General features: G+C 46.0%; 1 pseudogene; it reads right to left on the bottom strand.

Moving 5' to 3' along the window:
* Positions 1-558: 558 nt before the first annotated feature.
* On the bottom strand, positions 559-2,228 carry LOC124663535 (annotated as a pseudogene).
* Between the last annotated feature and the right edge of the window lie 23,172 nt (positions 2,229-25,400).

Below are 25,400 nucleotides of genomic sequence, written 5' to 3'. Positions count from 1 at the left end.
GTAATGTGTGATGTGAAGAAAGGGGTAACTATCTTTGCTTGAGTAAAGTGTACCATTGCTATATCTATATACTTCCTCTGATTCATATTAAATGACTTTAATATGGATGTATCTAGAACTAAAATGTGTCTAGATACATCTATATTGAAGTCAATTAATATAAACCGGAGGGAGTATCATAATAAAATGGAACAAAGCATCGTTGTAATGATGGATACGATTATGAAAACAGGATTTGAGTTGAAAACAAACATACAATTAATGTATATTTAGCCAAATATTGCATCAAAACAAATACCATATGTATCACACACATACCAATAGAGAATCATACGACAAACCTGGAACCCAACTACATTAACATTTGAACAGCTCACTTTAGCGAAAAACTTGTGCACAACTATACTTATAATACTTAAACATATATAGCTTTATATAGCTACATTTTGTTCTTCTATTACCTAGAGACAAATACGATTTTCTGCGAGAACAAACATGCTTAATTAACATGCTTAATGATGAAAGTAATTTTGGGTTGGAAGCGTTCCAAACTTGACATCAAGAATCCCAGATAGGACCAAACGCCGAGATGCCGGCCTTCTTGCACCCGCTCACGACGTCCCTGCTACCCTCAGGGTTGCTGGTCACTATCACCACCTCCGCGTTCCACCGTCGCGCCGCGCCAACGGCTAGCTCCGCCACGTTCGGCCGCCCCATGGTCGCCGTGTCATGCACGACCACACGCCCTCCAAGGATCTTGTTGCTCATTACCATGGTACTCATCCCCTCGCCGTAGTTGGCGTCGATCTCCTTGGCCACCCACACAAGGGATACCTCCGCCGAGCTTGGCTGCAGCAGGAACGACATGAACACGCATATGCCGGAGCCTGTGGCGACCATTGTTACTCTCCGGTACATGCTGATGAGGTAAGGCAGGCCGGCGAAGTGGACTCGACGCACCCACAGGTGGCTGGGCGGGTCCGAGACGAGGCCTCGGGTGAAGTCGCCGACAGCGCCAGCGAGCATGGCATGTGCCTCCCCATCGTCGGAGATGATGCCGAAGGCGTGCCATTCGGAGAGCGGCGAGCGGCTGATGCGGCCGAGAAGGCCGGCCTTGACGCCGCCCTGAAAGGTTATGATGGATGCATGGGTAGACGGCGCGGTGACCGTGACCGGTACACGGCGCACGGTGAGCCACGGGAGGAAGGTGAAGAAGGTGATGACGGCCGCGAGCCATAGCTCCTGGCGCTTAGCGAGGAGAGAAAGCTGATACCAGAATATGATCTGTTCGTCGGGTCGTAGCCGGCTGAGAGCACGACGAAGGCCCAGAGGAGCACGAGCGCGGCCCAGCCGGCGAATCGGTGCGTGCGCTCGAACACGTTGTGGTGGAGGTGGCGCACGAGCGGGAACGCCGCCATGCACGAGAGCGCCAGGAGCGCGAGTATAGCGGACGCGACGCCCACGATCTCGCGGGGCGTCACGGGGCGATCCTCGAGCGCCTGCACGAGCGCGTAAACCAGCCACGCCAGCGAAGACACGCCGCAGCCGCTGTGGACGCCGCCGACGGACTGGAGGATCGCCGTGACGCCTGTCTTGACGACGACAGGCACCCATGGCCGCCCGAGAAGAGCGACCGCGAGCCAGAAGACTCCCCGCAGCACCGCTTCAGAGCGGCACAGCGTTAGCGCCAGTATGTTCCCCATGGCGAACAGGGCGGCGTGACGCTTGGCGTAAGGGAAGTGGCCGGTGGCCGCGGTAGCGAGCCCCGTCGCGTTGAGCACGACGCAGAGCACGAAGAGGCGCTTGTACACGGTGAACAGGCCCTGGTCGAGGAGTATGACGCCGAGCCGAGAGTGCCCTTTCGCCCCCGCCCTCACAGGCTTGGCCGACGACGTGAGAGACCTCCTGCTCCGGCAGCTCCGCACGTCGGATGCAAGGGCCATCTCCTCGTCCTCGTCGGCTGCAACGGACTCGTCGTCGTCCGTGTCGTCATCGTCCGTTTCCTCGTCTAGGTCGCAGAAGTGGCTGCTCGTTGCACGGCTGTGCGCCGAGCGGAAGGTCGTGGAGGTGTGTTGGCGGTTGAACGGCGGAGGGAACCAGACCCATCGGCCGGCGTTGGAGTCTAGAGCGAAGGGGCTGGCCGGTGAGGGCTTGATTTCAAAGGCAACGCCTCGGCAGCTCGAGAACTTGATCGCGATGGGCTTTACCGCTGGGCCTTGCTCGTCCATGGCGTCGATCGGCCAGGGGTGTGTGCTCTCTGTGGTAGTACTAGGAGGAGAACAGTTGCATGGGGGTGTGGATTGTGGAAGATGTGCAATCGTCCCTACGATATTTGTAGCCAGTTATCTATGTGCATCGATCATGCATCCATACGGGGCTGATGGCTCAGTTTACACAAGGGTAATTAAAATATGTATAAGCATAAAGTTTCCGGTCGATTGTTTTTGATAAAACGGGCTACATAGATAAAAATGAAGCAAATACTGCTGACAGAATTGAATTAGTCAAAATTTCTGATCTTGCATACAATTTTAATTGAAACTCAAAAATTGCAAACAATTTTCATTGAAACTGAAAAATATAAGTTCTGACTTAAAAAAAACGATATCACTGGTGTCCATATGCACTAAATATCTGTCCAATAAGTGAAATGTTCGCATCTCCAAGTTCAGGACCATCTACTAGGTCTTTGACTCTTTGTGATCTGCTGCTAAGGCAACGAATGTTGCAACATGGTTAAAGTACGGTTTGGAGACGAGATGACTGCATGAAGGACGAGAGACGGCTTAATAGGTACGGATACACGAAGGCATGTGCATGGAGAGCTGCTTATAACACACTGCATTTGTTCAAGTACCCTAAAAAACTGCATTTTTTTAAGCACTCATGCTTATTTGTATGTGACATGTGCTTAACCAGGCATATTTGATATACAAATAAATATTGGTTCTTAAAAATAAATATGTTTATTCTTGTAAGAACCTTGCATTGTATAAGTGTTTTTTTGTCCGGTTCCAATTTCTGAGCGTCTTGATTGTTGCTTAGCAAATGTTTGACAACTTGAATTGCCTATGTCTTAACGGATCTGCAGAACCAATGGATATTTTTAAGTTTTAACGATCCATGTACCATGCATGTAGGTCACATGGTACATGCAAACATAGGTAAACTTGCTCTCCATCATCAATGTAAACCGTCCTAACAACACTTATTTTGGTTTCGCTACCAATATGATAAGTATGCATAGTAGCTTGCAGCAATTTTGGTTCATTTTTCTTGTCTAATTAAAAAGGCTATATTTGTTACAAAGGGGAAATTAGAAAACTTCTAAGCAGATAGTGCCTCGTTCTAGTTTTTTCTCCTTTGGCTACCTTTCATGTTATTCTTATTTTATATATTTCTTTTTTGCTACCATAGTTGTACTTCTTACAAATGCACAATAACCACATCGAAAAAATGCAACTAGGATTCTTTATTTTTTCTTACCAATGCACCTTCCACCACAAGATAGTTGCATTTTCTTAGAAATGTGAAAGGAACACATCAATAAAGTAGGACCGATGGTTTTTTACGTATTTTTCATTTTCTTATCTGGTTATTTGTAAGTTTACTTTTCACATTACAATAGTTGCACTTTTTGTTTGAAATGTACAACTAACTCCGTGAGAAAAGTGCAACTAAAGTCTCATATGCCTTTTTTTCTTCATCATTTGTATGGTTATTTATAGATTGCACTTTTCGCCGCACCGTAGTTGTATTGTTTTTGGAAATAATGTGCCACTACCTCATCAAGAAAATTCATCCACAATTCAATATGTATTTTCTCTAATTTTGTATGGTTATTTATATAGGTTGCACTTTTGTCCACTCCATAGTTGCATTAGTTTTTAGAAATATGCATCTACCCTGTCGATAAAAGGGAAACCAAGGGCTCTACATGTACTTTCCCCATTTTTGTGTAGTTATTTGTAGATTCCCTATCCACATACCATAGTTTCACTCTTTTTTTTAAATGTGTAGCTACCTCGTTGGGAAAAGTTCAACCATAATCATGTAACTCTTTTCTTTTTATAGTTTGGTTATTTATAAAGCTAGCACTCTTTTCCACATTTCCTTTTTTAGAAAGGTGGAACTAGATCACTCATAAAAGTGAAACCAAGGGTTCTATTTGCATTTTCCATGTTTTTTCCTGGCTATTCGTAGGGTGCCCTTTTGTCGCAGTTTTTCTAAATGTGCAACTACCTTATCAAGAAAGGTGCAACTAGTGTCATAATATTTCTTTGTGAGTTTATTTATGTGGTGTGACTAATTCTCAACTGACGGAGAACTAGCGTAGTCCCAAGTAAAGTGATGTCACTCTTATTTGCAATTTGATTTGCAACTGTAAAAGCATCACTTGTAATTTGATTTGTAGCTGGAAAAATCTCAATTGCAATTCAACTTCCAATTGAAAAATATTAGTTTCAATCACACTTGAAACTGAAAATTTTCAGTTGCAATCCAACTTGCAACTGAAAAATCTCAGTTGCAACCTAACTTAACTCAGAAGTTGAAGAATCATAATGCTACTGGTGTAGGATTCCACCGAGAACTAAGTTAGTACTCCACTAGCAGGGGCGGAGCCAGGATTTGGGTATAGGGGGGGCGAGCGACGATCACACGTGTAGTCTAATATATCAAGATATCAAGTGTAAACCAAAATATGTAGTCTAACATAGCAAGATATTAAGTGTAAAACCAAAATAGCATATCAAGTTATTAGCACATCTTTGGCATCAAGCCAATAGAATTATACAAGCTGATCCCAAACAATTTAATTGATAAGAAAACAGGCATATTTTGCCTACTTTTCACATGTTCAATAGCCCACTATCACCAATTCACCTTTCACCGACGACTTGATAAAAAAAAATCAGCACTGGACCTGATTCATGCGTGAAAATCCATGTGTTTTCTCTTTGTTTTTCAACTAAAAGAAAAGGGGGAATTACATCAGATTACCATTACTACAAAGTATACGTACCTTTGCTTATAATTCAGTGTTGCGGACGTATGGCAAGCGGCAACCGCCGCATTCGCCGCTCCTCAGCTGCCTAGACTAGCCGCCATTCAAATCCAAAGTTGGCGTCTTTGCCGCCGCCGGCAGGCGTCCTGGTAACACTGGTAGCGAGATAGATGGATGATCGATTGATCTGATCGACTGGCGAGAATAGACGATGGCGAACGACTAGGCCTCCACGATCGATCTGATCGACTGGCGAGAATAGACGATGGCGAACGACTAGGCCTCCACGATCGATAGTAGTACATGGACTCAGAGGCCTCTGCATGGACTCACGTAGATGGCCTGCTCTCTTCTGGTTTTCTGCTGGGCTTCGGTGCGTATAGCTACAGAACTTTGGGCTTAAGCAAATTTACCTAATTATTTACGGCATTAGCTCATACGTACACATACTGCTATTGGACCTGCTGTATTTCCATGAGGGGGGCGATCCATTGGGGGGGTCTAGCCCCTGCTCGCCCCCCTGTCTCCGCCCCTGTCCACTAGCTAAGAACTAGCAAAACATTATTTATGTACATTTCACTTTTTGCCACATAGTTACATTATTTCAGAAAGGTGTAGTTACCTCATTGAGAAAAGTGTACCAAGGGTTATGTATGTTTTTTAATATTTGTGTGTCCTTATTCATATGCTGTTTTTTTTTCTCACCCTGTAGCTAGCTGTATAGTTTTAGAGATGTGCACGTATCTTATCACAAAAGTGTTATCCTTGTGTTTATATATTTTTGACTAATCAAATTACCTATGATCTTATACACATATCGTGCGTGCCAACCAAAATATCTTAAATACCATGGCCAACACCACTGTTGAATGTTAATACGGCCGAACCGTTACATGGGATTGTAAACCTTAAATTTTAGGAGAACAAAAAATAAGCATACAAGTTGCACAATTTACATAATGCCGGTAGCGCAATAAGATGTAGCTTTGCTAGTATCATAAAAACACTGTATTCAAGTCATAGTTGTATGGATTTTTGTGAAGATTGCATTTGTTTTTAGTATTTTGAATTTGATTTTGATAGTATATATTGTTCCCTTACAAACATTAAAATTATTACTTTGTATTTATCCACTAAATTAATAGATGCAAACAAGTTACTTATTTTCCCATTGCTGCTAATAACTAGGGGCCAGTTGTCGTCTACTATGTTCATACACGCCACACTTAAGCTTTTTTTTAGAACAACATGTAATATTTATGTCGTAATGACATCCTAGTTGTCGGATTTTTAAAGCGAGATGACTCTTCTATTCTTTTTCTAAGAAGAAGAAGAAGAAGAAGAAGAAGAAGAAGAAGAAGAAGAAGAAGAAGAAGAAGAAGAAGAAGAAGAAGAAGAAGAAGAAGAAGAAGAAGAAGAAGAAGAAGAAGAAGAAGAAGAAGAAGAAGAAGAAGAAGAAGAAGAAGAAGAAGAAGAAGAAGAAGAAGAAGAAGAAGAAGAAGAAGAAGAAGAAGATATCTACATGTTTTATACACATTATATGTCATATTTATGCGTTTTTCGGAACTAACCTATTGAGGAGATGCCGAAGGGCCAGTTCCTGTTTTCTGCTGTTTTTGGTTTCAGAAATCCTAGTAAGGAAATATTCTCGGAATTGGACGAAATCAACGCCCAGGTTCCTATTTTTCCCGGAAGCATCCAGAACACCCGAGAGCCGCCAGAGGGGGGCCACAGGGCCCCCAGATGATAGGGTGGCGCGGCCCACCCCCGGCCGCGCGGCCCTATGGTGTCGTCGCCCCTTCGACCTTCGACGCCGCCTCTTCGCCTATATAAAGGTCCCGGACCTAAAACCTCGATACGGAAAAGCCACGGTACGAGAAACCTTCCGGAGCCGCCGCCATCGCGAAGCCAAGATCCGGGGGACAGGAGTCTCTGTTCCGGCACGCCGCCGGGACGGGGAAGTGCCCCGGAAGGCTTCTCCATCGACACCACCGCCATCTTCATCAACGCTATCTGTCTCCCATGAGGAGGGAGTAGTTCTCCATCGAGGCTCGGGGCTGTACCGGTAGCTATGTGGTTCATCTCTCTCCTATGTACTTCAATATAATAATCTCATGAGCTGCCTTACATGATTGAGATTCATATGATGATGCTTGTAATCTAGATGTCATTATGCTAGTCAAGTGGGTTTTACTTATGTGATCTCCGGAGACTCCTTGTCCCACGTGTGTAAAGGTGACGAGTGTGTGCACCGTGTGGGTCTCTTAGGCTATATTTCACGAGAATACTTATTCACTGTTATGAATGGCATAGTGAAGTGCTTATTTATATCTCTTTATGATTGCAATGTGTTTTGTATCACAATTTATCTATGTGCTACTCTAGTGATGTTATTAAAGTAGTTTTATTCCTCCTGCACGGTGTAATGGTGACGAGTGTGTGCATCCGTGTTAGTACTTGGCGTAGGCTATGATTATGATCTCTTGTAGATTATGAAGTTAACTATTGCTATGATGGTATTGATGTGATCTATTCCTCCTACATGGTGTGAAGGTGACAGTGTGCATGCTATGTTAGTACTTGGTTTAGTCGTGTTGATCTTTCATGCACTCTAAGGTTATTTAAATATGAACATTGAATTGTGGAGCTTGTTAACTCCGGCATTGAGGGTTCGTGTAATCCTACGTAATGGTGTTCATCATCCAACAAAAGAGTGTAGAGTATGCATCTATCTATTCTGTTATGTGATCAAAGTTGAGAGTGTCCACTAGTGAAAGTCTAATCCTTAGGCCTTGTTCCTAAATACTGCTATCGCTGCTTGTTTACTGTTTTACTGCGTTACTACTGCTTATACTTATTCATACCACCTGTATTTCACTATCTCTTCGCCGAACTAGTGCACCTATTAGGTGTGTTGGGGACACAAGAGACTTCTTGCTTTGTGGTTGCGGGGTTGCATGAGAGGGATATCTTTGACCTCTTCCTCCCTGAGTTCGATAAACCTTGGGTGATCCACTTAAGGGAAACTTGCTGCTGTTCTACAAACCTCTGCTCTTGGAGGCCCAACACTGTCTACAAGAATAGAAGCACCCGTAGACATCAAGCTAATTTCTGGCGCCGTTGCCGGGGAGGAAAGGTAAAAGGTACTCACACTCCGGATCTCGGCTACTAAGCTATTTTCGCTGTTGTAAGTACTCGAAGCTATTTCCTTTAGATCCTGCAATTGCATCTTTTTGTTTCTTGTTTACACTAGTTTGGCATAATGGACGACAATGAGCTTCTTATTCTATTTCCTGATTTAAGACATGGATGGTTTGATGCGAAAATTAAAAAACCTATGGAACATATTAGTATGAACGCTTTGAACACCATTGTTGCTAATGATATAGAAAATTCTAAGCTTGGGGAAGCTGATTTTGATGAGCATGATATTTTTAGTCCCCCAAGCATTACGGAGAAAAATTACTTTGATGATGCTTTGCCTCCTATTTATGATGATTATAATGATAGTAGTCCTTTATTACCGCCTGTTATGGAGGATAAATTTGATTATGATTACAATATGCCTCCTATATTTGATGATGAGAATAATAATGATAGCTACTTTGTTGAATTTGCTCCCACTACAACTAATAAAATTGATTATGCCTATGTGGAGAGTAATAATTTTATGCATGAGACTCATGATAAGAATGCTTTATGTGATAGTTATATTGTTGAGTTTGCTCATGATGCTACTGAAAGTTATTATGAGAGAGGAAAATATGGTTGTAGAAATTTTCATGTTACTAAAACACCTCTCTTTTTGCTGAAAATCTTGAAGCTGCACTTGTTTTATCTTTCTATGCTTGTTGCATTATGTTTCATGAATTTGTTTATTTACAAGATTCCTATGCATAGGAAGCATGTTAGACTTAAATGTGTTTTGAATTTGCCTCTTGATGCTCTCTTTTGCTTCAACTACTATCTCTTGCGAGTGCATCATTAAAACTGCTGAGCCCATCTTAACGGCTATAAAGAAAGAACTTCTTGGGAGATAACCATGTGTTATTTTGCTACAGTACTTTGTTTATATTTGTGTCTTGGAAGTTGTTTACTACTGTAGCAACCTCTCCTTATCTTAGTTTTGTTGCATTGTTGTGCCAAGTAAAGTCTTTGATAGTAAGGTTCATACTAGATTTGGATTACTGCGCAGAAACAGATTTCTTGCTGTCACGAATCTAGGCCTAATTCTATGTAGGTAACTCAGAAAATTATGCTAATTTACGTGAGTGATCCTCAGATATGTACGCAACTTTCATTCAATTTGGGCATTTTCATCTGAGCAAGTCTGGTGCCTCGATAAAATCCATCTTTACGGACTGTTCTGTTTTGACAGATTCTGCCTTTTATTTCGCATTGCCTCTTTTGCTATGGTGGATGAATTACTTTGTTCCATTAATGTCCAGTAGCTTTATGCAATGTCCAGAAGTGTTAAGAATGATTGTGTAACCTCTGAACATGTTAATTTTTATTGTGCACTAACCCTCTAATGAGTTGTTTCGAGTTTGGTGTGGAGGAAGTTTTCAAGGGTCAAAAGAGGAGGATGATATACTATGATCAAGAAGAGTGAAAAGTCTAAGCTTGGGGATGCCCCGGTGGTTCACCCCTGCATATTTCAAGAAGACTCAAGCATCTAAGCTTGGGGATGCCCAAGGCATCCCCTTCTTCATCGACAAATTATCAGGTTCCTTCTCTTGAAACTATATTTTTATTCGGTCACATCTTACGTACTTTACTTGGAGCGTCTGTATGTTTCTTGTTTTTGTTTTTGTTTGAATAAATACTTGTGAGGGAGAGAGACACGCTCCGCTGGTTCATATGAATACATGTGTTCTTAGCTTTTAATTTTCATGGCGAAGGTTGAAACTGCTTCGTTAATTGTTATATGGTTGGATACGGAAAATGCTACATGTAGTAATTGGTATGATGTCTTGGATAATGTGATACTTGGCAATTGTTGTGCTCATGTTTAAGCTCTTGCATCATATACTTTGCACTTATTAATGAAGAAATACATAGAGCTTGCTAAAATTTGGTTTGCATAATTGGTCTCTTTAAAGTCTAGATAATTTCTAGTATTGAGTTTTGAACAACAAGGAAGACGGTGTAGAGTCTTATAATGTTTACAATATGTCTTTTATGTGAGTTTTGCTGCACCGGTTCATCCTTGTGTTTGTTTCAAATAACCTTGCTAGCCTAAGCCTTGTATCGAGAGGGAATACTTCTCATGCATCCAAAATCCTTGAGCCAACCACTATGCCATTTGTGTCCACCATACCTACCTACTACGTGGTATTTCTCCGCCATTCCAAAGTAAATTGCTTGAGTGCTACCTTTAAATAATTCAAAATTTATCACCTCTTATTTGTGTCAATGTTTTATAGCTCATGAGGAAGTATGTGGTGTTTATCTTTCGATCTTGTCATTTACTTCGGACAGACTTTCACAATGGACTAGTGGCACATCCGCTTATCCAATAATTTTGCAAAAAGAGCTGGCAATGGGGTTCCCAGCCCCAATTAATTAACTTTCATTAATAATTCTCTTCACATGTTTTGCTCTGATTCATCGGTAAGCAACTTAATTTTGCAAATAGACACTCCTTCATGGTATGTGATTGTTGGAAGGCACCCGAGGATTCGGTTAGCCATGGCTTGTGTAAGCAAAAGGTTGGGAGGAGTGTCATCCATAAATAATGAAACTAAAGTACATGTGTAAACAAAAGAGAAGAGGGATGATCTACCTTGCTGGTAGAGATAACGTCGTTCATGGGAGCCGCTCTTGAAAGTCTGGTTGATAAGGTAGTTAGAGTTCCCACTACCATTCGTTGACAACAACAAACACCTCTCAAAACTTTACTTTTATGCTCTCTTTATGTTTTCAAAGCCAAAGCTCTAGCACAAATATAGCAATCGATGCTTTCCTCTTTGAAGGACCTTTCTTTTACTTTTATGTTGAGTCAGTTCACCTATTTCTCTCCACCTCAAGAAGCAAACACTTGTGTGAACTGTGCATTGATTCCTACATACTTGCATATTGCACTTGTTATATTGCTTTGCATTGACAAACTATCATTGAGATATACATGTTACAAGTTGAAAGCAACCGCTGAAACTTAATCTTCCATTGTGTTGCTTCAATGTCTTTACTTTAAATTATTGCTTTATGAGTTAACTCTTATGCAAGACTTATTGATGCCTCTCTTGAAAGTGCTATTCATGAAAAGTCATTGCTTTATGATTCAGTTGTTTACTCATGTCATTACCATTGTTTTGATCGCTGCATTCATTACATATGTTTACAATAGTATGATCAAGGTTATGATGGCATGTCACTCCAGAAATTATCTGTGTTATCGTTTACCTGCTCGGGACGAGCGGGAACTAAGCTTGGGGATGCTGATACGTCTCCGACGTATCGATAATTTCTTATGTTCCATGCCACATTATTGATGATATCTACATGTTTTATACACATTATATGTCATATTTATGCGTTTTTCGGAACTAACCTATTGACGAGATGCCGAAGGGCCAGTTCCTTTTTTCTGCTATTTTTTGTTTCAGAAATCCTAGTAAGGAAATATTCTAGGAATTGGACGAAATCAACGCCCGGGTTCCTATTTTCCCGGAAGCATCCAGAACACCCGAGAGCCGCCGGAGGGGGCCACGGGGCCCCAGATGATAGGGTGGCACGGCCCACCCCCTGGCTGCGCGGCCCTATGGTGTCGTCGCCCCTTCGACCTTCTGACGCCGCCTCTTCGCCTATATAAAGGTCCCAGACCTAAAACCTCGATACGGAAAAGCCACGGTACGAGAAACCTTCCAGAGCCGCCGCCATCGCGAAGCCAAGATCTGGGGGACAGGAGTCTCGTTCCGGCACGCCGCCGGGACGGGGAAGTGCCCCGGAAGGCTTCTCCATCGACACCACCGCCATCTTCATCAACGCTGATGTCTCCCATGAGGAGGGAGTAGTTCTCCATCGAGGCTCGGGGCTGTACCGGTAGCTATGTGGTTCATCTCTCTCCTATGTACTTCAATACAATAATCTCATGAGCTGCCTTACATGATTGAGATTCATATGATGATGCTTGTAATCTAGATGTCATTATGCTAGTCAAGTGGGTTTTACTTATGTGATCTCCGGAGACTCCTTGTCCCACGTGTGTAAAGGTGACGAGTGTGTGCACCGTGTGGGTCTCTTAGGCTATATTTCACGAGAATACTTATTCACTGTTATGAATGGCATAGTGAAGTGCTTATTTATATCTCTTTATGATTGCAATGTGTTTTGTATCACAATTTATCTATGTGCTACTCTAGTGATGTTATTAAAGTAGTTTTATTCCTCCTGCACGGTGTAATGGTGACAGTGTGTGCATCCGTGTTAGTACTTGGCGTAGGCTATGATTATGATCTCTTGTAGATTATGAAGTTAACTATTGCTATGATGGTATTGATGTGATCTATTCCTCCTACATGGTGTGAAGGTGACGAGTGTGCATGCTATGTTAGTACTTGGTTTAGTCGTGTTGATCTTTCATGCACTCTAAGGTTATTTAAATATGAACATTGAATTGTGGAGCTTGTTAACTCCGGCATTGAGGGTTCGTGTAATCCTACGCAATAGTGTTCATCATCCAACAAAAGAGTGTAGAGTATGCATCTATCTATTCTGTTATGTGATCAAAGTTGAGAGTGTCCACTAGTGAAAGTCTAATCCTTAGGCCTTGTTCCTAAATACTGCTATCGCTGCTTGTTTCTTGTTTTCTTGCGTTACTACTTGCTGCGTTACTACTGCTTATACTTATTCATACCACCTGTATTTCACTATCTCTTCGCCGAACTAGTGCACCTATTAGGTGTGTTGGGGACACAAGAGACTTCTTGCTTTGTGGTTGCGGGGTTGCATGAGAGGGATATCTTTGACCTCTTCCTCCCTGAGTTCGATAAACCTTGGGTGATCCACTTAAGGGAAACTTGCTGCTGTTCTACAAACCTCTGCTCTTGGAGGCCCAACACTGTCTACAAGAATAGAAGCACCCGTAGACATCACACGCCATGAAGCAACACCAGCTGAGACCTAACAAATTTTTAGTCGATACCCTTTTCATTAGTAAATTTTTTACAATTTTGTGTATTGTGATGGGTGATTATGCACATATCATGTCTGTCATCTAATCTATTATTTTTAAACTAACATAAATTTTTGATTTGAAAATTGGTGGATGATGGAAAAAGGATTTCCATGAGACTTCTTATAATACATGGAGTAATATTGTGAATTATCCCATATCAATTGTCATGCACGCACTACTAGCCTACTACCCCGACATGATCTCTAAAGATATCATGCAAAAAGATGGCTCGTGCAACATCAGCAAGATGAGACCCATGATGAAAGTGCGGCAATCCAGATCAACAATACTGTAAGGGTACATTGCCCCTATGTGTGGTTTTGGTAATTAATGACAACTCCTATGGACTAATGTTTTCATTGAGTTTATATGAAGGAATATTCCATAGGTACTTCTTGTATTCCATGTGTTGGATTCAAGTATGGATGCCATGAAGATAAAGATACACCTTGTGTATTGGTATAAAGATCATCGATTTAAAGATACATATGTGATATGATCAAGAAGATGAAATGAAGATGGAGTTCTTATGTGGAACTCAATATTAGCCATGCTCTATCTTAAGTGAGTATGAGAAGATACAAGTTTGAGTTGGGCAAGCTCAAGATGAGCATCTCAAGTGGATCACATCCTTGAAGCTTTCCGTCCATTTGGTGATAATGGACTTGTGAAGATGTGCATCAATGAAGCTTTCCCATCATAGTGTATGGGGGAGCATTTGTGAGTCTTCACAAAGCAACAATGATCAAGTTGTGGCATTCCGGCTTGTGTAGAGCTTGAAGAGTTATCATCAAGATCAAGCGGGATGCGCAAGGCAAAGGTATGACCTTGATAGGTTTTCCTTTTACCGGTCTCAAGGTGGTTGATGGGAGACCGGATTATAGGATAGATAGCCGCACTATTAAGAGGGGCTTTCGGTTGAGTAACTCGATCACATCGTCTTAGGGAGCTCAATCCTTTGCATACTTTGCATATTCCTATTGCTTCTTGGTGTTTCTCGGTGTTAAGTTCTTGAGCTTGTTGCTAGCTTTACAACAAGCCCGAGTTCATCGAAAACGGAGTTCGCATGCATCTTCTATTGCGTTTTCGAGGTTGGATGATTTTACCGGTTATTCATGATATAAGGTTCTACCTTTTATATTCATGATAAAATCCCCTCCTACAGTTGCTTGAGTTTTTCACTTTCTATTATATAGCATTTGTTGTTATCTTCCAAACAAAATTGGTTTCATTCGAATCGGAGTTCGGGAGCATTAGTTATTAAAGAAGAAAAAGAAAAAAGGGGGGAGGCTGCCGGCCGGCCGCCCGGCCTGCCGGGCCAAGCGCCGGCCCACCCGGTCGCCATCTGGTGCGGCATTCTGTGGGCTTCGTGGCCTGGTCCGGCCCAGTGGCCGGCCACCGACCGGCCCGCTCGGCACACCGCCCGCCCGACCGGCCTCCTGGCCGGGCCGGGCCTCACTCGCCCCCGCGCCAGCCCTGCTCCCCCGCGCGGCCTTGCTATCTGTCGCCTGTGTGCGCTCGCCGCCCGGTCGGTGGGCCGGCCCGACCGGACGCCTGGCCGGTCTCCCCAGCCCATAATCTGGTCAGCCGGCTGCCAGGCCGGCTGGGCTGCTTTCTGGCCCGTTTTTCGCCCACTTTCACTTAACTTTTCCCCCAACGGTTTTATTTGCTCCCATGCTATAAATAGCCCTTCTTCCACCTTGAGCAATACTAGTTCTTCCATTCTCTCACCTCCATTGTTGCCTTTTAAGAACTTGCTCTCTCTCTCTTGTCTCCCCCCATGATTCTTGCTCATTTTTGAGGGATCTAAGAGAGGAGATCTAGATCTACACTTCCACCAAACCATTTCTTCTCTAAGTGAGATTAACTCTTGGGATCTAGATCTTGGAGTCTTTTGTTGACTTTCCCCATTGTTCTTCCTCTCCAATCTCATCTTAGCATTTGTTGCTTGGGTGGGATTTGAGAGTGAAGGACTTGAACACCTCTAGTGTTCTTGCTTTGCATCATTGCATAGTGTTGAGCTCTCCACCACGATTAGTTCGAGTGAGAGACCGTGAGCTTGTTACTCTTGGAGGGAGACCTCCTAGTTGGCTTGGCGGTTGGTGCTCCGGTGATCTCTTCAAGAAGATTGTGAAGAGGCCCGGGCTTCTCCTTCGTGGAGCTTGTGAAGTGGTTGTGGAGCTTGCCATCTCCGGAGCGGAGGAAAAACTAACCATAAGGAAAGGGCCATTATCCTTCGTGGGTGTGGTTCGGAGAATAGGGTGAGCCTTTGTGGCGCGGGGAATCCTTCGTGGGACCTCCACTCCTACAAACGTGACGTACCTTCTTGCAAAGGAAGGGAACACAGGAATATACATCCTTGTCTCCGCGTGCCTCGGTTATTTCTATACCCGAGCTATCTTTCCTTGTGATAGCCATCGTGCTTGAAGTACATATATCTTGCTATCACTTGTGCTACATATATCTTGTGCCTATCTTGCTTAGCTCTAGTTTCCATTGTTACACTTAGTTGAGCTTAGCATATTTAGGGTTTTTGCTTGTAAACTAAACGTTAGTTTAATTCCGCATTCTTACAAGAAAAATCCGCAAGAGATTGTAATTGCCTATTCACCCCCCCCCTAGGCGACATCTCGATCTTTCAAATACACATGCACGACAATGCCAAAGGGGCAAGTCTTACTAACCAGTCTGACCAAACTCTTGTTGATCACTCATCAAATTTACAGCTAGAAAGCAAATAGACACTGGGCACACCATGGTGATCATAATGCAACAATATTTCTATGATGATGATCTAATCAGAAAAATGAAAGAAAAAATATAATTAAAAATCCATATAATCATTTTTTTGATAAAGGAAAATTTAATTATTACTTCAAAATTAATATCGCGATGATACCATTCAGAAGACCTTACACCCAGCCTCTGTATAGAAAGGATGCACAAAGCTGCATAAATCTAAAATACTGAAAACATAAAATGAGAAAGGCAACACCAAGCACAAAAGTCTATCATAGCACACTGTAGAGATGAACATAAATGAAGAAAATTGGTACGCCAGTAGATAACTTGCATAAGAGAAGAAAACATAATTTATTGGATCAAATAAAGATGACATGCATAAAAGTAAAAACGTGATAATTAACCCTAAAGATCTTGCTAATATTTTGTTGTACTTCTCAAATATGTTCACATCACATTTTCCCTAACCTGCATAATGATGTGTGGCATGTGGTGAGCGAAGGGATTGATGATCCTTTCATTAGGGAAATTCAATTCGGCTCCCGGGTGCGTATGCTCCCTATACCAAAAAATTATATTTCGAGTTGTCGAAAATTTTTGACAAAAATTCTACATGTACATCTCCATAATATATGTGCATTCGTCAAGTTTCACGAAAAATCAATATTTTTTGTGGTCTATGTAAAAAAGAGAAAATTTATCTTGAAAAAAGCATTATTTTTAGGACTGAGTTTTCTCTTTTTTACACACGTCAAATGGTAAGTCCATTTTTTATGAAACAACTTTGTGAGCGTGTAGCACGTGAAGATGTACGTGCGAATTTTTCGTTTCAATTTTTTTGAAATTCAAAATATATGTAAGATGAAATTCAAAATAGAGGGAGCATATGCTCCCATGTTCCAAAACACCACTCCCCATTCATTAACTCTATTCTAGCAAAATGATAAATTTTTCATGTTTAAAGAACATGGAAAGAAATGACCCTCCACGGGGCGGATGGGTTCAATGTTGCATGCCATTGCAACATGGAGATGGATTGGAGCCCATGTTACTCGTGCCATACAAAACCATAGTTTCGGTGTACTAGAACCATTAGCATATTGTTCCAGCTCGGTGGAAACCAAATTATATTCTTTAGAAACAACAAAATTTTGTAGATAAATGGAATATATTAATATTAAACTAATATCAATTATTCTGGGATCTGGAACTACATAATTTCAAGATCTAGTCGAGACATCGTGAATACACATACAAAAAATAAAAAAGGAAAAAAGGTCCTTTAGAAGAAACCAGAGACTCACAACAGCAAAAAAAACCACCACCATTGGAGACTGCAAAAAAATTCTCCAACAACGACACCTTCGGAAAGGGAATAGTGCACAAGTGCTACTGTCATCCGGTCTAACCATCGGAGTCTCACGGGTTTTCACTCGGGAGAATGCCAACAATCCAAAAGCAATGCCTTGAACCAGGAGTTAGAGAACCCCCATTGACAAGTGCAACCAATGAAGTTCAGATCTAGGTTTTTCATCCTATGAATTGAGACTAGGCGCTTAAAGAGCACCGCCAAGAACAAAGTAACCTTGGGTCACCACCCTACAAGCTGCAATACACCGATTTTCTAACTCACATATTCTTCGCACACACAATTGTATTTTAACATCGCCACAAAGAAACCATGTATGCATGGCGAGTAGTGAAGCATCCTTTGGGAATACTTTGTGGAATAGTTGCCAACACCTTGAGGTCATGAAATCGGTATGCGCATGTAAGATAATACCTCTTGAGCCTTTTTGATCTTCTTCAAACATTGCCTCCTTGATATTACCTACGTCAAAATCTTGGTAATTGCAATGGTGGAGGTGATGTGGTATATGTATCCAATGATGTCCACATAGTGCGGGTAAAGGTCGCCTAGGAATGTAGCCCACTATGGCATTAGCAACGCGTCAAAGGCAACATTGGAGGAGTGGTGGCATGGTGTATCAAGGCATGATGCAGCGATCATTGGAGGAGGGAGCCTTCGTGGCATTCTGAAGATGGACATTGGAGGTAAGGACCATCTGTCCATGGCCAGTCAACTAGGATGACACACCTGAGCCTCATGTCGGGATTAAGAACACCGAGATCCTTTGATGGAGCCTCACCAAGCCATGTTGGAGAATATTGGGGTAGCAATGCGAAGTAGGGACACCAGACGAGGAAAGGTGGAGCATGAGGTGGGGAACTAGGCGGCTTGCCACCGCTGTCCGCCATGGCGTAGCCCCCTGCCGTGGTAGCAAGGGGATGGGAAGTCAGGGAGAGATATTCAAGGGGTGGCATCATCACCTCCGAAGTCGTTCTTCGAGGCGACCCGAAAGGCTAGGATTTTGACCCCTGAAGTAGAACAATATTAATACTTAATTTTAAATAATGCCTCTTAAATTAAATTATACTTGTAATACTATGAAATTATTTGACGAGGAATAATTCTCATACCCGTGTCGCTCCCCGTGGGCGGCTAATCCCCACCCTTCCTCCCCCACATCTCCTTGCCGCCGTCGAAGGAAGCCGACGGAGCAAAGTTCATGCCTCCATGCTTCTAAAATTCTGGGATGAAGCTTTTCTCACTGACATTTTTCTTATAATCATGCTCCCTTTTTGTAAGGTGCTTAATTTTTCCATTCCCACCAAACAAAACTTCTCCAAGTTCAGCCCAATGATAATAATCTTTGCATTGTTTGTTACGCTTGCTGGCTAAATCTTCGTTCGCATAATAAACGAAAACTTATTTTTAGATCAAATAGGTATGTTACTCAGTGGCCGTACCCGAGCTCGCTGCGCCGCCATCTCCAGCAACCCCTGATCTCCTAAGCTAGCCGCTGCCCTCCTCCTCTCCCGCCCCCTCCCGGGTGGCGGCGGAGGATCCTCCAACCACGCCCCGAGCAGCCACCCCCGGACCTCCGCCGTTGCTGCCGGCCTCGGCCCCGGCCCCGGCCCCGGCGGCGGTGGCGGCGCCCCTTCCGTCGAACGGCGGCGTTCCATGGAAGGTGATGAAGCGCCGGTGGAGGAAGCCGGGCGGCACAACTACTTGGCCGGGGCCTGATGCTCTCCGTCGGTAGCCATGGAGGATTCGGTGGAGCGGTGGCGGCCTCCGCCCCCGGTGACGGTTCGGCGGTGGTACGCATGATCCACACCGCCGTCCTCTTCCGTGGTGATCCGGCAGGAGGGGCTGGCGGCATGGGAGCTGCTGGTCTTGCTTTGCTTTTGGTGGCGGTCCTCGGGTTTCTCACAAGCGAAGATGAAGGTCTACCGGAGGTCAGTTTGCCTTGATCCGGTCGGAGAGATGAGTTCGGAAAGCTCCGCCGGCGAATGGTACGAGTGCATCTTTTGCCCGGAGTTTGGTAGATCGGGTAGTATTCGGTCGCGCACGCCCATGTTTTTATTCCGACCGTTTGGTTCCGGAGAGAGCGGTGTGAAGCTCTAATCTGTGTTAACATCAGGTGACTTTTTGGTCCATGGTGAAGTCAGAAGAACGAATATCATGAAGGCCGGATTGTTGGACTGGCTAAAGGAGGTTCGAGTCTCCGTGATGCTGAGGGATTTGCTTGGCGTCCGGGCTCTGCAGCAGTGGTATGCATGTGGGGACGGCAGCACATGTGAAGTTCAGAGTCTTACCTCTCAGAGTGAAACCCCAAAGTCTGGTCTTAACTGGTTGTGTCTGGCAATGACCTTGCTGGAGACATTGTTTTGAGAGTGGGGACTATCTTCAGGGTGAAAACCTAAGACCTTTGGTCGGGCGACGACGGCGCTGGTGCACTGTTCCCTTCTTGGAGGCGTCGCTTTTGGAGAGTCTGTATTTTAGGTGTTGTCACGGTGGTGATTGTATTGCTGTTGCTAGGTCTGAAATTCTGTAGCGGGACTTTTATTTCATAATTTTCTGTACTCTTTTTGGCTGTGTGCATCCATACTTCCACTGGGTGGGGCATTGTTGCTGTGATCGGGTGTAATTGGTATCTTTAATATTAATATATTCCTTTTATCTAAAAAAATGTATGTTACTGTTATTGTCCTCTACGGAAAGGAGTAAAATGTCCTAATACCCCTACTTGGCATGTCTACATAGCGGAAAATTTGTGGACCACGTTTCATAAAATTATTTTTCTACATCTAACCACATGTGTTCCTCTATGAAACTGTATCTTTGCTTCATCCAAATGCTCGCTCTTGACTAGGTAGTAAGGGCATCTCCAACTGGGAGACCCAAATGGAATCTTTCGTCCGTTTGAGTCTTTTCCGACAAACCTCGCTTCCACGAGCTACCTGACTTAAAACGGACAGGTGCAGCGTCCGGTCTGACCCAAAACTGACGCAAATTTGGGAGACTTTTGGGCCGAGCCGGACGAACGCGGACGTCCATTGTATCCGACTATGTCCGCGTCCTGGCCCATGTGACAGAGACACAAAATGCAACCACATGGTCCCAGCCTTCTCTCTCTCCTCTGTCCTCCTCTGTCTGCTTTTCCCCCATGAAAACCTTCGAAGCTACTCGCCGGATTGGAGCTCACCTAGCCGAGCTCCGGCGCCACCCTCGCCGAGAGACCCCTGCCGCCGCCGGCTCCTTTTTTCAGTCATGCTGGAAGTCGCCGGAGCAGAAACGAGCGCCGCCGGCCTCGACGCCGCCCCGTGCCTCGCTGCGCCCCGCGCGGAGCCGGCCGCCCCGTGCTACCTCGTCGCGCGCCCAGGGCCGCCCCGCCCCCGCCGACCGGCGGCGGAGACGCGGGCTTCGCGGACGTGCCCGGCGTCGGCCTCCGTCGAGGCGCATCGCGGGCGCGGCCTCCGGCGAGGCAGGCACATGCGCGGCACGGCGTCCCCGGCCTCGGCCTCCGGCGTGGCGCATCGCGAGCGCGAGCGCGGCCTCCGGCGAGGCAGGCACAGGCGCGGCCTCCGTTGGAGCCGGCCGCCCCGCGCTACAGCTCCGCCCACGCCGCGCCCTCACCATGACGCCGGCCACCGGCCGCCTCCCGCGAGCACGTCCGCTGGGAGCCCGCGCCCGCGCTACAGCTCCGGCCACACCGCGCCCTCGCCTCGACGCCACCCCGTGCCGCGCCACCACACGACGCCACGCGCTCCCGCCGCATCACGCGCGCACGCCTGCAGGGACAGGACGGGGCCGTGTCGCGCAGCCCCTCCAGGCTGTGCGGGTCGACCTGGCTCCTGCTTCTCCCGGCCATGGAGGCAAGTCGCGTCCTCGGCTCTTCTAGTGCGCAGCGACAGGCAGGACGACGTGCAGCAGCTGTTCTCCTCCAAAGGCAGTAGGAGGAAGCCATGCGCTGAGGCGGGTGCTCGCGCGCGCAGCTGCTGCTGTTTGGGCGCGCCCGGAGACGGGGCAGCGTGCGGCGACGGGGCTGCGCCCGCGACGAGGGTCCGCGGCGGCGAACGGGGCTGCGTCCGCGGCGGCGAACGGGGCTGCGTCTGCGGCGGCGAACGGGGCTGCGTCCGCGGCGGCCGGCCGCCCCGCGTCTCGGCTTCTCCGCCGAGCTGCTCCCAATTTGGGTCGTGGATGCGTTGGGGAGTAAAAATCGAGCCGGACGTCTATGTGCGTCCGCGTGACATCCGTGTGTCCGCGGAATGACCCAAACGGATGAAATACACCGTCCGTTTGGGTCGCATGGTTGGAGATGCCCTAAATACTTTTTCTTCCTTCCCATTTATTTCCGCTACTGTTCTGCATCCTCTAAGTTTTGGCCAGTGTTGCTTTGCAGAAAGGGCCTATTTTGAGAGGTATACATACCTGATTGTAATGTGGTCAGAATATCGAGAAGTTAAAGCGAGACTTTGATAGCATTCCAAACTTCAACGTATATACCCGACCAGCCCCAAAAACTAGTCCGTACGAGTATCTCCACCAGCACGCCCTAGAGGCCTAGAGCAACTTCAATAGTTTTATTGGGTCTACCGTTGGCTGCTGCGCTCACACCGGGAGCCCCAAATATTGCTTACGCATTTTTTAGCCTAATAAAAATACCGGCACGCCCTTGCCGGCCCCTATGAACGGGGTGTGGATCGGACGCGCTGGCACCTCGTGCCACGTAGGATCTCAACCATGGGTCTGTTCTCTTGGTGACAAAACCGATGTGTCACGTTTTAAATGACTGCATGGTGGAGGCTGATCGTTGTCATCAATGGTCGCGCCGGTTCCCGAGATAGCGGCGCAACGGTACGTCGCCCGCACACTTCACGCGCATACCCACGTGGCGACGACAAAGCTCGACACGCATACCATCGTGTTCAATGCGAGCACCGACCTCCACAATAAACCGCCGCCCACCTCCATTCTTTCCCGCTCGCTCCTCCAAAAACCCTAGCACCGCCACCCACCTTCAACGATAGAGCACAACAACGAAGCCAACGGCAGCGGCGCTTCGGCCTACCCGTTCAACTTCAGCCTTGAGGAGGTCGTTTTGTTTCACCGCGCGGGCCTCCTCGTGCCCCAGGGGTGTCGAGTCCCCCACAACACATGTCGAATGGCAGGACGCCTTTGCCGGTGGGGAGGGAGCTACATGCCCTCATTGTAGAGCGTCGGGCTCAGCTACCGTCGGCGCAAAGGAACAACGCATATTAGCCCTGAAACGACGAGTGACTGTCCAGCGCGAACGGTAGGCGAAGATAGCCCGCTTCGCTAGCCCCAACTCCGAGTGGTTCAACTGCATCGGCAGGCGCGCCTGGTGGCAAGGCCACGGCGTTGACGATACGCTCGTCGCGCACGGCTACCGTCGCAACGACTACGATTGTCGCCACGGGAGGTCTTCCCTGCGCACTCGCGGTCGGGATCTTACGGCTCGAGAGATGGTGCGCAAGCGGTCCTCGCCGTACCCACCACCTCGATGCTCCGGCGGCATCGTTCTCCGTGATGCACCATGTAGACCGTCATCGGCACTAGTGAAGAAGGAGAAGCCGTCGTCGTCGCCGCTCGAGCGGTTGTTCCTTCGATGATCGAAGAACGAGGCGCCAATGAAGAAGGAGAAGCTCAATCTTCTTGTGCCTCCACCACCACCGGAGAAGCGATGGTGAGAGATCGAACTCGAGATCTAGGCGCCACACCGCGCTCCTGACGATCCGGAAGACACGTTGGGGAAGGTGGTGATGTTGAACCGCTCATTCAACATGGTGCTGGTGGCGGGCGATCGGTTCGCCGAGTGGTGGTCAGCGACGGACAGTGATAACATCGTAGACCGTGATGCACCCACACCTGGTCCAGCTCTGCTGCCCAAGAAAGAGCCTTACAACAACCTCGATGTAGCTTTCGTCTCCTCTTCCGACAACGCATTCGACTAGTTTAGTATTTTCTAATGTTTTAATTTAAATTTTGCAATGTTTTGTACAAATTATAATGAATTTCAACTTTCAAAAGGTTCAAATTATTTGCAGGCCGGACATACAGAGCACGCCGCTGTGAAACGGCTATCCCTTAACTTATGGAAGTGCTGTCGGCGTGCGCCATAGCAGCACACTGCCAGCGCCTATTTTCGGTGGAGATGCTCTAACTCCATACTGATCTGAATTTTACGCAGTTCTGCCTGCAATTAATGGCATGTGTGATCTAGTACTTTGTTCAGATCTGTCTCAGTTTAGTAGTGAATAATTCGGATGATTGCATGTTCCACTAGCAGAGAAGAAATAGGTAGTACCAGCAGTTGAGTCCGTGAGAATTTGAGATGATATTTATTTCCTTCCCCGCCTAAGTTAGTTAGTCACACCTCGTTAATTGAGATTTTCACACTGCAAATTCTGTAGATAACAGAAGATGCACATGCTTCACGCCTTATCCGACTCAACCTCGGCAATAATTGGACTACTACACATCATATTGTACTAACCAATTGTGACAATCATCATAATCTAGAACTGCAAATCCGTCACACATGTGGGATCGTATACATTCGGGCTGGGATCTGGCAGAGAATCGAATTTCTAACAGATGCGTCAAGAACTCTGAATATCTGTTTATTGAACTGCTAGCTATTAGGTTGTTCAGTGTCTTTGAAATGGTGAGGCGGCGGCTACATCCTGAAGTTAGAATAAGGTCCTCCCCGCTCTATCCTCGCTTCGGTGGTGTCTCTTGCATCGGCGGAGGGCGCGTAGAGTCGTGTGCCCGACGGATCTCATGGGATCCAATCGGTTTTCATGTTCCTTTGTGTGGTTTAAGGTCAATCTCTTCCGATCTACGATTGTCATCTTTGACGACGGTTGCTGCTCTGATGCGCTGGTCTGGGGCCTTAGCACGACGACTCCCATTTATCTATTACAATAAGTTCTACTACGACAAGCTTTGCCTGACTCCGGTGATGGAGGGGCAAGAACAGCGGCGCGCCTTCGGCTTGTGTCGGGTTTGTAGTTGTCGCTAGGTGGTCTAAAGATCTACTTGTAATTTTTATTATTTTTCGGTCTGTTTATATTGCTATTGATGATTATTAATAGCTTGGTGGAATTTTTGCAATTTTTTTTGAACTGGTAGTCTGACTTATTGTAGAAGTTCCGTGAATATTTCCGTCAAGCTAAATCATTTTTAAGGTAGACGACGCAAACAGTTTAACAACTGAATTGGGTTTTCTGCTAAATTGGGTTTTCTGCTAATTAAGGAAAAAGCCTTCGGAAGACAAAATCAAGGAGCAAGTTGGTACGATCTTTTTTTACTCCCTCCAGTTAGATAATTATTTTGAACCGGATGGAGTAGATCAAAGCTACAACCTGAGGTCATTTCGTACCGAAGTCGTAGCCTGGATTTGTATTGTTTAACCATCTTTATACGGTGCAAAGGTTACAGCGAGTAGTACGCTAGGGTGCTTCTGTTGAGAGAAGACCGTGTCAGTTATCAAACTTATCTGGTTATTACAGATACCCTTTTTTAGCAGAGATAGGTCAAGAATTCCATAGCATAATAAATTGAACCCAACCTCCCGCACGACCCAGCCCTAGCCCCCACCGCACCCCTCCTCCCGCCGCCGCCGCCGGTGGCGTGGCGGCGGCGGGGGGTCTTCCTCTGCTGCGTCGGGAAGCGCCCGGCCTAGTCTTCGCATGGTGTTCTGGGACGGCGTCGAGATGGTGGAGGCGACGTCGCGTCGGAATAAGGATGCTGGAGCTCGATCCCCATCTCGGCAAGGCCACTTGTGGCGGCGTCGGCGAGCTGCTCGGACTGGTTTCCTCTCAGATCTGCGGATCGGGGGAGGGTGGATTCCCCGGGCACGGTCGAATTTCGACCCTGCCGTGGAGTTTGCGGAGTCGGTTCTGGAGTCGGAGGAGTACTGATGCTGTTGCTTTCTCCTCGGCCGACCGTGGTGGCGAGGGAGAGGAAGGAGATTGCGCCACTGCCTTCCTTTTTAGGGTTTGTGTTCTTCTGGTGGCTTGCGGCTGTCACGTTTTGCAGCTTCTTCCGGCCGGCCTTGGTGGCGAGGGGAGGAGGCGGTTCGACGTGGCGACGCCAAAATCGGC

This window comes from Lolium rigidum, chromosome 6, assembly GCF_022539505.1.
Source record: "Lolium rigidum isolate FL_2022 chromosome 6, APGP_CSIRO_Lrig_0.1, whole genome shotgun sequence".
Taxonomy (NCBI): domain Eukaryota; kingdom Viridiplantae; phylum Streptophyta; class Magnoliopsida; order Poales; family Poaceae; genus Lolium; species Lolium rigidum.
The sequence above is the reverse complement of the archived record's forward strand: the minus strand, read 5'-3'. Positions and strand labels throughout refer to the sequence as shown.